The sequence below is a fragment of the Ictalurus punctatus genome, chromosome 20 (genome assembly GCF_001660625.3).
Source record: "Ictalurus punctatus breed USDA103 chromosome 20, Coco_2.0, whole genome shotgun sequence".
Taxonomy (NCBI): Eukaryota; Metazoa; Chordata; class Actinopteri; order Siluriformes; family Ictaluridae; genus Ictalurus; species Ictalurus punctatus.
Window position 1 is genome coordinate 820,227 of NC_030435.2, and position 14,417 is coordinate 834,643.

Consider the following 14,417-nt stretch of genomic DNA (forward strand, 5'->3'; position numbering starts at 1 on the left):
TCGATCCTCTCAGACACAGTGTTTTAAGGGAACCCCGGTGTGCTCTCCATCTCGCTGCGGTCGTTACGCGGGTGAGAACGCTGAGAACAGCGATCACGTTGGCTTGATTTGCAGCATACGTTTTAAACGGCGTTAAAAGACAGAGATTCAGAAATACCACATGTGCTGGAGAAAAGAGAAAATAATCATAATTATAAGAAGAAGAAGAATCTAGTTATTTATATTATTTATATATTGCGTAATTTCTGATCTCGACACAGACGTAGTAACTCTATTAGGATTTTTATGTTGCTGTATTTCTGACCAACGAAGGAAAGCCTTTTACGAGGATGTTCTCAGCCCTGCACGCTGCTCACACAATGCTTTTGTCGCTGTTTTAGTTTACTTATGTTCAGTGTGAAGCGAAACCAAACAGCAAGAGAATCAATTTCACTCCGATTCTGACTCGACAAACAGACTAAATAATTGTAGAAGCGTCCTAAAAGTTCCCTTAAAGCGTCCAGAATTTCCACTGAAACAGGAAGTCTGGGCGGGACATATCGAGTGGCTCCTCCCCCCTTTTTAAATAGCCAATAGCGTTTAGTTTACCTCACAGCCCGGGCTAAGCCATACTTGACCATGTTAGTACCATGGATTTTTATAATGTTGGGGGCGGGACACTTAGGTTTTTGCAGAGCGTCTGATTGGATAATAAATCTGATGAGAAGCTGACGTGCAGAATGATGTCATCAAAACTCTTGATCCGTATCGGTGTTCGAGAAACGAAGAAACTGCAGATTTTGAATGTTTATATATTCCAAATGCGGATTTTGTGACTATTTTGGAGCGCACTAAGCTTGTAGATAACCGTAAGGCGAGCGGATTCATACTAAAAGCCACAAAACTTGCATTTTGATTTCATGGGGACTTTAAGGATCACATGTCCCGAACGTCAAAATTTACCTTTGCCGTGATGTCGGATAAAATTACCAAAGGTTAGCAGGTACGGTGTAAAACAAAGCGGCCCCAGTACAGAGCCCTGAGGTACAACTCGATCAACTAAAGCGCATGGTACACTACACCCCACAGCAACATTCTCAATCATCCATCTACAAACATGACCAGAAGGCACAGCTCTCTTTCTTCCTCATTAGAAGATCTGGATAACGCAGTTCACCTCAGGTTTGTACCTTTATTTATTTTCAATCACAGATTTATTTTGCTCGTCTTTTCAAACCACCGCGTGACGACGTGAACACGTCTTATTGCTCATTTTCTTCTGGATCGCCCCTTTAAGCTGAAAACTCTGAAGGACGTGTAGGATAACAGAAGGTGAATCAGTAAACGGTGCACGATAAATGGATCAATCCCCCCACACGATGCTCTCTATTACACCGGTTTCAGGTTGCGGAGCTGCGAACGGAGTGACAACGCTCCTCTAATTCCCCGTCTGCCGTCACTCCTGCTTTGTGTCCTGCGCTAGCGAAAACGCTATCATTCCTGACGCAAAAATAATTAATTCCTCCTTATCTGGAGAGGAGCTCTTCAAACCCAATCCGCCTAACTGGCAACTCTTTATTCGCAGGTGAAACTGACACACACTCTCTCTGTCTCTCACACACTCACACACACTCACAGAGAAAAGATTAATTGCATGTCTTAAGGGGATGACTGCTATTGGAGAACACCTGAAAGATCTGTGACGGAGGAGAGAGCGAGAGAGATAACATTGTCAGAGAGAACACAGCAGCTCCCCGATCGCGCCTGCAGAGGGCATTCGCAATTGATCCTGCTGTCTCCGCTGCTTTCTCTTTTTCCTCTATTAAGACTGACACCGTGTTATCTTCATCGCTGAGTGCCTGAGCTCTGCCTCGGCTCCCAAAAGAGACGGGGAGGAGGAGGAGGAGGAGGAAGAGGAGGAACAAGCTCACGGAAGAACAATACAGCTACACAACAAAAGCTGAGCAGGTTCAGTGATAGGAGTTTTTGTGCAAAGGCAGAAGAAGGGATGAAGACGATCAGGACTCTTGGGGTCACTCTGTCCTTTCTACAAAACTGCAAAAGTAATGAATAATCCACTGCGTGTGGCGCTGTTACGGGAAAATAATCAGTGATCAAGCAGTGTTTTATTCCTCTTAGACCACAAAAATTCACCAAGTTACATTCCTTTTCATTTAACTTCCTGCATCAGCTATAAACGAGTCCCAACAAAACCTCTCTCTTTTTTCCTCTAAAAAAAAACTGCTTTATCTCTGACACTGGAGACTCCTTCTGTAAATGTTAAATACATTAGAGAAAGCATCACCATAATAAACGTTTTTTTTTTTTAAATCATCACCATATAAAAGATCTTTTGAGCGATGATGATTTAACATCCACCTGTGATTCGCAGCTGCAGTACCGTCAGAGCCGCTGCTGTACGAAAATTATCAACAGCTTTAACACCGACCAATCACAATCCAGAATTATTATCTCATTGTTGATTCAGCGCCGGCTTGGCGTTCTTCGTGGTCGGGTGATTTCTGTGATCTCTTTGGTGCACTTGTTAAACGTTTGGTCACCATATTGTGGAGTATGTTTTTAACCCCGCCCCTTCCTATACGCCCGTTTTAAAAAAATTGTACAATTATGTGGATTTTGCTCCTATTCGGACTCAGAAAACGGACCAATAGGTTTGAAAGCGCTCAGAGAGTGGAAGATGAGGAGCACATGAGCATATGCTTACCTCCTTCATCATCATCATCATAATCATCATTGTCCTCTTCTTCTTCTGGCGATGTATTCCCATCGACTGTGTCCTGAAACCTCTCTGGTCCGTGTCGTGCCGTGACGTCTCGTATCTGAACGTCATCTTCGGTGCGTGATGGAAGGTTCACCCGCACCTTTAACCGATGCTCAGGTTCAGACGCAGGCAGCACGATCCGATTCTGCGAGTGGGAACGAAGGCGTGACGTGGAGGTGTGAATCTCGGAGGAGAACTGAGGAACCCGGGACCCTGGGAGCAGTACCCAACCCGTTGGTGAGGGTCAGGAGGAAACTCATGCTTCCTCTTCTTGGCCTGTCTAATGATCTGCTCTCTCATATGCTTCTGTTCCTCCAAACCCAGCCAGTGCCACGCTGGTACACCTCCATCCTTCTCATCTTCATCACCAGGAAAGAAACACGCCATACGTTCCCAATGGAGCGGTGATTAATATCAGTGAAAAGGCATAAAACTAGAGTTTAGTGTGTTGTGGTTCATGTACTGAGACAACAAGAATTATTTACTCTACAGAGAGAGAGAGAGAGAGAGAGAGAGAGAGAGAGAGAGAGAGAGAGAGAGGATGACCCTGAGGAGTAAAAGATAAATCCCCGAATCTTCATTAGATGAGACGCTTCTGGTTGAGGTGTAGAGAAAGACCAGGTCTGATAGCTCAGCGATTGATGGACTGATTAAGTGATTGATTGAGTGATTGATTGATTGAGGTGTGAATCCCTGAAAGAGCTCTGACAGCGCTTATTGATCCGTGCCACGCTGCTTTGTCTGAGCTAATCATCAGACGTAATGAACAGCTTTCTGAGAGGCGTCTCGACCTTGAGCTCCGAGAGAGAGAGAGACAGAGAGGGGGAGAGAGAGAGAGAGAGAGAGAGAGAGAGAGACCGGCAGCTAAAAAGAGCAATCAAAAGAGAAAGAGCAGGGTGAAAGAGAGATGTTGTTCATCTTATCAGCCAGGTGCTGAGTTCTCACTTTTCAAAGCCCAGTCACGCTGACAAATGATTACACTGATTAAACAGTGAAAAAGAGAGGGACCGAAAAATACAGAGAACACGGACAGCAGTGTGGACAGAGAGAGAGAGAGAGAGAGAGAGAGAGAGGAAGAAGGAGAGAGAGAAGACAGAATGCGTGTGCCAGAAAAAAACAGACTAAAGAGAGACAGAGAGTGAATGACAGAGAGAGACTTGGTGTGAAAAAAGAGAGGAAAAATGGTACGTGTGTGTATATATTTATATCTTTACAGATACAGATAAAGACAGAGAGATGCAGATAGATAGACTTGGAGTGAAAGGAAAGAGAGAGAGAGACAGATACAGAACGAAAAACAGAGAAACAGAGAGACTTGGAACGAAAAGAAAGAAAGAAGGGTATCAAGAGACAGACAGACAGACAGACAGATAGACAGACAGATAGAGAAGGACAGAGACACAGAAAGAAACGGAGAATAGGCATGGGGGGTGTTCAAAGAGACAGAGTGAAAGACAAGGGAGATAGCCAGAGAGATATAGAGAAAGACTCAGAGTGAAAGAAGAGAAGGAAAAGAAGAGTAGAGAGAGAGAGAGACAGAGAGAAAAAGACAGTAATAGACAGATTGTGAGAACCAACAAAACAGATGAGGAAAAAAGAGGGAAAGGGAGACAGAAAGAAAAAGAAAGACCACAAATGGCAGAGAGAGAGAAAGAGAGATTCAGGAAGGATAAGAAAAAAGAGGAGAGATGATAGACAGAAAGAGAAAAGAGAAAGGTACAAGGAGAGAGAGAGAAAGAGTGAGACAGAAACGTATGAAGAGAAAAACAGATGAACATTTCAAAATCAGCCATCTGTCTGTCTGTCTGTCTGTCTGTCTGTCTGTCTGTCTGTCTGTCTGTCTGTCTGTCTGTCTGTCTCTCACTTCCTCTCTCTCCCACACCACCTCTCTCTCCCACTTGTCTGTCTGTCTGTCTCTCTCTCTCTCTCTCTCTCCCCCACATGTCTCTCTCTCTATCCCTCTCACCTCAATCCCTCTCACCTCTCTCCCACACCACCTGTCTTCCCCACCACACCTGTCTGTCTCTCCGTCTCTCTCTGGCCGGATGAGGAGATGAGGAGTGAGAAAAGATGGGAAATCCTTCTTGACCTCCTGACCCTGCTTTTTGTCAGTCGGTGTTGGCTCTGCCGTGGCTCTGGCACACCACCCGGCCCTGGCGCTGACCTGATGGCTAGCGGCGCCGGGCATCCCCATGGCAACCGGCCGGAGCCGCGTGGTGCTAATGAATGGAGTGTTACGAGCCAGGACGGGGGCGTCACTCACATCACACAGATGGACAGGAGAAATCTGATGGACAGATGACGGAGGGAGAGAAGAGGAGACATGACATTTACATTATATTTCTTCACAGTTTTTTGGAAGAGTTTCTACAAAAACAAAACGATTAAATACAAACATCTACGACACACGGGTTTCATGTGTAAATTCTCAGACTTTAGCGTGGCAGTGTATCTGTAATCAGATGAAAATGCCAGACCATCCTGGGCCTGATGACCGCCATGCACGAAGGGGCGGGGTGATACTGAATGCCTCTCTGTGACTGGACACTCGGAGAGGTTGGATAGCAAGGAGGAGGAGGGGCCTCACAGGACCCAACAGGTGATTGGAGGATATTCTGTGGATGAGAGGTGGAGCTTTGGGTTGAGGTGGCGGCGGGCTTTGGTCTGGAATGAGAGGCTTGTACACGCACATCTCAGGCTTTAGAGAAACACAAACACACACACACACTTATTTGCATCATGTCCTTATAAAGGAAGATTAAAAAGAAAAAAATATATCTATACATACGCACACACACACACACACACACACACACACACACACACACACACACACACACACACACAGGACTTCCTTGCATACACACCGGAAATGTAGAAGCTACATTAACATTCTACAAAACAAAATAGAAATGAAAATAGAATTTAAATAAACATTAATGTCAGATTAAAGAAGTGAAACTCGGAATAATTATTATTAACATTATTTATCTACAGCTCTCACTCCTGAGCGATCAGAACTGATCTAACCACTAGAGGGCGGTGTAGCCTACAGTGTAGTCCACTAGATCATGAATCTCTGATCAGAAATCACTGTACACACACACACACACACACACACACACACACACACAGGGTGATGATGAAGCGTTATTGTTACCACCCCAGTGCTGATTATTTTCCTATAACTGCACACCTCCAGGTGTTTTATTCCTCTTATACCACAGCAACTGACCAACAATTACAATTTAATGTCGTGGAGATCCGTGAAACAAGTCAGTTCCTGTTGTCACTTATGTTATAGCAGCTATAAACACTCGTTCCCTCACCATCCCTCTCTCTACTCTCTCTCTCTCTCTAGTCTCTCTCTCTATTCTCCAAAAAAAGGAAAGGAAAAAAGCAGCTTGTCATGAATAGGTCAGAAACTTAAAGTTACAGCTTTACTTCTGACTGTTGCACAGCGCTGACACTGGAGACTCCTTCTGTGCATCGTAAATAAACGTAAATATTCCTTGAAGAAATTTCACATTATCTACAACTAATTTACCGAGTTCTTCCTTTACATGTCCCTGTGAACGAGCTGTTACTATAGAAACGATGAGGTATCAGAACGAGTGCGTTAATATAAACCTGCGATCTGTCAGAGCCGCTGTTATAGAAAACTAATCAACACCTTCTGACCAATCACAATCCAGAACATGTTTAATGTGTAAAAATAAGCAGAGGAAGACGTTAGCCCAATGCACACACACACACGCACGCACGCACACACACACACACACACACACACACACACACACACACACACACACACACACACACACACACACACACACACACACACAGAGAGGTTACCTGTATGTAGAGTCCACTCTGAGCCGTGGAGAAGGACACTAGATGGAGTGCAGCTCGTTTTGGGTGTGTCTCTCGCAGGTCCATCAGGTCCAGGGGGCGCTGTGGAAGCTCACTGACCCCTGCAGGATTGGAGTCGGCCTGCTGCTGAACAAACATATGCTGTCCTGGGAAAGCTGGCACTTTAGAGAGGAGGAGAGAGAAAAAAAGAAAGGAAGTGAACGAGTGCAAGACATATTGCTGCGTTTCCGCTGATCTAATGTGACATCTCTACTTCTGTTAGCACCTCAGGAGCCGTGGTGTATTCCACAGGAGCTCGGGGCAAAGGGTCGAGAGAGAGAGAGACAGAGACAGAGAGAGAGACAGAGAGAGAGACAGAGAGAGAGACAGACAGACAGATGAAACATGTCACATTTAATACAGATATAGCATCATGTCTTATTTTATTTTCTCCCGAAATAAAAATCCCTGATTATATATTATATAAACATTATCATAAGCATAATAAGAGAGAGATTTTAATACAAATGTTCTATTATAATTTTCAGCTTCTCTTATATAAACATCAATAGTAACAGATATATATACTGATGTAATAGAATAAAACTATACACAGACTATAAACATACACACACACATATAGACACGTTTAAAGTATATATAAATATATATCATTTTATTCTATTACATCAGTGTGTGTATATATATATATATATATGTTACATACATACTATTTTATATTGACTATTGTATAGTATATTTTGCTCATTTGCATATTGTCCTAGATAAATGTGTGTGTTTCTGACCTATATCAGTATAAATATGTAAAGAAATTAATAATGGAGGTCATTTATCGTTGGAACATTTTTAATAAAACCTTTCCTCCATATATACACATGATTTATTGTCTACATTATCTCCTCTAAAGCTTTTAATCCTCAGCACTAGTAAAGCTCCTCTAGAGATCCTGTAAGGAGCACCGATAATATGTAGAGAAAACGTGCTAAAGTTTTACTAACAAACTGCCAACAAAACATTAAAACGATTAAAAACTACAACTAAGGTCCTAGTGATCGTTTCTTTTTATACATTTACAAAGAGCTTACATTTATAAAGCAAATCTGTTAAACACACCGAGACCCAACATCAACAGAACTCACGCTGTGTACCATAATGTTAATACACCATATCACAACATATATCACAACATATATCACAACATGTATCACATGACAATATATATCACATGACAATATATATCACAACATATATCACATGACAATATATATCACAACATGTATCACAATATATATCACAATACTCCACATCACAATATATATCACAACATATACCTCCAGCTCTAATCTATAACAAATATTATACACAAAGATAAATATCAATGTTCTATTTCTATTATTTTCTCCTAAAAACATCGGTGTTCTCTCATCCTATATAAATATCAGCGTCAGTGGGCGAGCCGTGTCTCGTGCGTCCGTAAAGGACAAACTCTCGGATGGACGAGCACGCCGGGCAGCAGATGGTCAGGACGTTTACAGGAAACGGAGCAGCGTGTGTGTGTGTGTGCGCTTGTTGTGTCAGACTAACACACCCCTGGACTGTCCGAGCACCAGACAGACCAGTGTGTGTGTGTGTGTGCGTGTGTGTGTGTGTGTGCGTGTGCGTGTGCGTGGTTGAATATAGCCTTACACAGGCTGGGTACTATTATTAATCACTTCAGTAAACAGGAGTGGTGGTGTTATTGTTATTACATCTTAATTTATGTTGACGTGTACATTATATATTTAATTATGTCAGCATGTGCAGCACTTTAAGCCCGGACTGACCGAGAGATCTTCATGATCTCGGCATTTAAGAGGAAGAATAAATACTTCTGTTTTAGCTTATTAATCCATTCATTCATTCCGTTCTTCCACCAAACTATCTTACTGTTCTTATGTATATGATCTATGTAATAATAATAATAATAATAATAATAATAATATACATAAAAACAGTAAGATAGTTCCTCGGTAACATGACCAGCTGCGTTTTTTTGAGAGGAAAAAACAATAAAAAGAGAGGGCTGGTGAGGGAACGCGTGTTTATAGCTGCTAGAGGAACTGGACTAACAGGAACTGACTCGTTCTACAATATTAAATGCAACTATAAACAAACACAGATTACTGTGTTGTTCTTGTTCTTTAGTAAACAAACTGTTAACATGTCAAGTTGCTGTGGTGTGAGAGGAATAAAAACACGTGGGGACACGCCGTTACAGGAAAAGAGTCAACTTCCACTCTGTAGTTTACTGTACATGTCTCTCTCTCTCTCACACACACACACACACACACACACACACGACGAGCAGGATGTTCAACTCTCCATGCGTGTGTCTGTCACGCTGATACTGTCTTTAAATCATGCTCTTTAAGCGCTTCAGAGCAAAAATGAATATTTCCCATGAAAGCTTTTCCAGTGTTTAGTTTTAAACTCCAGCACCTGGTGTTAAACCCTTTCATCAACATACAGACATATAAAAAAAAACGTGTTCTTCACTGCTGCGATCTCTAAAAGCGCAAGAACGATGATTACCCCTAATTCTCCTACTTAGCCTCATACTCTTATGAATCCTGCTACTTATGACAGATTCGAGAGCTTAACCTCTGTGCATGTTAAGCTCCTGAACGCGTTTCGCTCGTGACGTCAGCGCGCAAGAGAGAAAAGCAAAGCAATTCCATCAAGCCTCACACCGAGAATGTGATGATAACAATCCCCTAATCCTTTCAAATGAAAACGAAACCTCTCTAATTTCACCTTTATCCTCTTAAATATCCATCTCGGTTAACAAATTAACCTTTTTTCACCGCCGCACGCTCGCACAAATTGGGCCACGTCCAGCTTCCTACCTGCCGTTAATTACCCTGATGCTATCGAGCCTAATCTACATTCTGGAGCGGAATTGATTTCTCCCCCTCCCTCGGTTTCGGAGCGAATGAGGCTCGATCCGAGTCGGAGAGTCAATTGGCGGCTCTGCGCAGCCGACTGTGGAGGAGAAACGGCGGCGTTATTGTGTGCTTAATCAGTTCGCCACTCGAAAAGGTCACTTCCAGCCGCCCGGTAGGATTTAATTAAAAGAGTGGCACAATGGCCGGGGCTGCTTGTCTGAATTTGATAACCGCACGAACGGCCCTTCAATGGCTAATCTTGCATTTGGAGGGGAAAAGGAGTGCGCGTGTGTGTGGGAGAGAGAGAGAGAGAGAGAGAGAGAGAGAAGAAAAGACAGTAGCAGAAAAGAGGGAGGTAAAGAAAGCGGAAGAGAATAAGGGATGAGTGTGAGAGGCTCTCCGGGGTCGGGGCCAGGTGTGGATTGCGCTGATTTCAATAAGGAAGGCAATTAAAGGAACAATAGGAGGATGTTTCATTAGAGTCAAAGCGTCAGGCTCTCAGAGCTGGAGACACACAGAGTGGGCCATCTCACACACACACACACACACACACACACACACACACACACACAGAGTGAGGACTGAGCCAAAGCCAAAAAGCTCCAAATGCTCACACATGTACGTACGTACACACACACACACACACACACCATAGAGAACACCACAACATGGCTCCTGTTGTTCCATGCAGATACCCTGTGTGTGTGTGTGTGTGTGTGTGTGTGCACATTTATACTGCTTATAGTCAGCTTCAAAATTATTGTCACCTGCAATTGTACATTTAGTCATAAGTATTTTTTCTTTCTTCAAAAAAGTAGATTTAATACGAATGCCAGAGAGGTGACACAAAGGTGCAGACGCCGAGGCCTGAGCAGGAACTTTCCATTTTAAAATATACATGTTTATAGCTGTTTTTTTTTTAGCTTTATAATTTATCATGTGATTATAGATGATTCATTTTATACATTTTTATTTACGATAGTCTTCAGTGGCGCCGTTTTTTTATCGAGAGAAACATCTTTCAAATAAATGTTGTTGTTTTTTTCAGTTTAAATGATCTACTCATTTTGATTCTCTCGAAAGGTGCCAATATTTCTGAGATTGTAGGTAGATCTGTAGGTTCATCTTGTAATTCAGGTGCAAAAGTAAACAGAAAAATGAGAAGATACACAGTACAGTGACTGTGGAATAAAACGTTATGGGCGTGCGACTGCATCGGCTTGGCTTCGAGCTTTGTGGCTTCACTGAATTAGAAAGCAGAGTGTGTGTGTGTGTGTGTGTGTGTGTGTGTGTGTGTGTGTGTGTGTGTGTACACAGAGAAGCTTGAACCACAATTAACAAAGCTAATGAGATCTCTCACTGTTCCGCATTTTAATCGGGCCAAAATGTTGGATGCAGTTGCAAAATGAAGTTCAGAATGATGGGCAGGATTAATATTTAAACACCTAGCTTTACGGAAGATATCACACACACACACACACACACACACACACACACACACACCCTGCAGATGGGACCCTGCATGTACGATTAGAGTGTGATTGCATGATAATGGTATGATAATCGTGATTAATCAGATGGAAGTTTCCGGAGGGCGTTTTGTAACCTGCATGCTAAACGCAGACTTGCGCTAAACAGAGAAAATTACCCATCATGCCACAGGGCGGCCGGTGAGGAGCAGACTGAAAGGCAGGGGGTTCTCTCTCTTTCTCCCTCTCTCTCTCCACTGAGACTGACAGGCAGAGAGAACCATGTAGGAGGCGTGGCCTGTGCACCAATTAGTCTCAGTGTAGAAGGTGTGGTCTATGTACGATTAGTCTCAGTGTAGAAGGTGTGGCCTGTTGCCAATTAGTCGCCGTTTAGAAGGCGTGGCCTGTGCACCGATTAGTCTCAATAAAGGAGGTGTGGCCTCTGTCATTAGTTCTGGTTAAAGAGGTGTGGTCAATGAAGTGGGCGTGGCTTCTGTGGTACCAGAACTAAACTGTAAGCTGCTTTAAGTGCATCCTTCCTACACCGAATCATTAATCACATATTGAGATGTGTATTCATTTACGACACACAGACACACACCCCTAACAATTTTATCTCAGAATTATTCTGGGATTTGTTTTATTCATTGGAAAAAAGCCCTAAAGCACAAACAAGGCTTGGCTGTTATCTCCCCACAGAGAGGTGTAATGAACGGGGGGGGGGGGGGGGGGGGGGGGGGGGTTGTTTACAGTCCATGTTTGTCTTCTAATCCGCAATACACTTCACTTGTCAAATTCTCTGACAATCAGGATTAAAGACGTCAGATGACTCAGAAGAAATAGCGGAAAACGATACGTTCTGTCGTATCACCTTCCTCAAGCAGGATCCAGATTCTTCATTAATACGTCTACAGTAACGCGGAGACGAGGTTGTGTTCGTGTTCAGGAGACGCACGCAGCGTGTCAGGAATATCCAGGTGAATTAAACACGTGGCGAGCGAACGATACGGCGTGTCAGTGGAATGTGCAGGTTTTCACAATGTGGATTCCAGGTCTTAAAACCACTAAATTTGAATAAAATGATCAAGGAAGCAACATTTTGTATTTTAAATAAGCGATGCAATAAAAACGCTCGTGTTCTCGGACATTCTGACCTTTAGAATATAAGTGCATGTAAGAGGAAGTGTTTGTGCGCCCTTGAGTCGTCTCTACAAAGCATCGCTTGTCCTGCTGTGGATCCCTCGAGTCTCTGAGTGAGGAGCAGCTGCTCGCTGTCAGTGTGTGTGTGTGTGTGTGTGTGTGTGTGTGAGCCAGTGAGAGAGAGTGTGTGTGTGTGTGTGAGTGAGAGTGCCAGTGAGAGAGAGAGAGAGTGTGAGTGTGTGTTTGTGTGTGTGTGTGAGAGAGAGAGAGAGAGAGAAAGAGTGTGTGTGTGTGTGTGTGTGTGTGTGTGAGAGAGAGTGTGTGTGTGTATGGTCTACTGCTATTACCCATCAGTGTCCTGGTTAAACATGGTTTGTAAGTCTGTAAACACTGATGGGCCTCACTTCACCACTGGAACTGTTTGATATGAGCTTTATTCACTTATGCGTACTGCGTTTGCAGGCAGGAGGAGTTCAGCGTAACGGCAAGTCACAGGTTTAGAACTCCAATATGGACGCCAGCGCAGCAAACATCAACATTTGTACTTTTCCCCAGCATGGATTACATTTACAGCATGAAATACGTCTCCGCTCCTGCTCTCAGACACGTTAAACCGCCACTGCAGACTGCTAACAGTCTGAGCCGAGATGCACAGCTTAATAACGTCACAATTTAAGGCCACAGGCCAAATCTGTTCACGTTTTGTGAATTTTTACTTTCCCGCTCATTCAACACACCTTCCACAAGTCTAGATTCTGGAATATGGAAACTAAATAAACCGCAGCATTTCCATTTCCTGTCGGAGTTTTCTGATAGTTATATAAATATGTTATGATTCAGACATAATGTTAGCGAGCACCTCACTCCCACCATACGTGGTAAAGTCAGAGGTTTATAGAGCAAGGGCACGCATGAAATAGTTTAAAAAAACCATCATGGCTTGTCTGCTGGATGCGCTAGCCGCCCACTCGAGGTTCACGCCGTAATATCGTATCACGGTTCAAGGTCAAATGAAACTCGGCGCTAAATCAGTTCACGCTGCACAAATGAACAGATCTGATATCAACTAACCTCATTTTCCATACTTCCTCATGCCGTATATATACGTTCTGGGAGAAGTCAGGGGTTTAGATCCCTATATAAATGCTGTCGATTTAAATCCCGGCGTTTCAACGCATTAAATATTTTCCTTCCACCGTTCGGAACAACGCTCGAGAGAACACGCGCTCTGAATGATTTTCTCCGTAAGGTAGTACTGTGATAATATTGTAAACCGCGCTGAATATTATCTGTACGTCTCCACTCCGTGTGAGTGATCCGTCATCAATACACACGCTTACATCTTTATAAATACATCGTATTTATATTAACACACGGAGTCAACAGACAGGACAGCATACGTGAGGACTCGAGCAGTAACAGAACGGGGGTCGGTTCTGCTTCCCCGCCTGTCCGTGTGCATTAGTAGTGTGATCACAGATTAGGCATGAAATCATAGAGAGAGAGAGAGAGAGAGAGAGAGAGAGAGAGAGAGAGAGAGAGAGAGAGAGAGAGAGAGAGCGAGGCCATAACCGATTGATTTTACTTATATATTTTATATGCCCAAGCTTTAAAAAAATATCACTTGGAGGTTTTTGAGCTTGGGTATGCGTTGATAATCAGTTATACAGTTTATCCTGATTGTGTGTACTGAACATTGTGTGTACTGAACATTGTGTGTACTGAACATTGTGTGTACTGAACGTGGCTGCTGAGTTCTGGATTGTGATTGGTCAGGGGGTGTTGATTAGTTTTCTATAACAGCAGCTCGGACAGAAGCGCGGCTGCGAATCACAGCTTTGTATGAATGCACTAATTCATTATTACATTATCATTTCTGTAGTAACAGCTCATTCACAGGGACACACGGCTGACACTGGAGACTCCTTCCATGAACGTTAAATACATTTTTTAAAAGAATTAGTTTTCTGACATCTCCGAGACAGGAGTTTACGCTTTGTTGTTTTTCAGTAGCACAACTTGCGTTAAATAATTAACTGATATTAAACGTAACTATAAACGGATAAAACGTGTGATGTGTCATTCTTTAATCGTTCAAAACGATTGGTATTTATCAACATATGCAAATGATTATGAAAAAAAAATCAGCGAAACGCGTAAAACAGACGGGAATTTCTAGCTCTGTTTCGACCTACAACGCAAAACCAGTTTAAATATGGTCCAACTTACACTTCATTACTCATCATCATG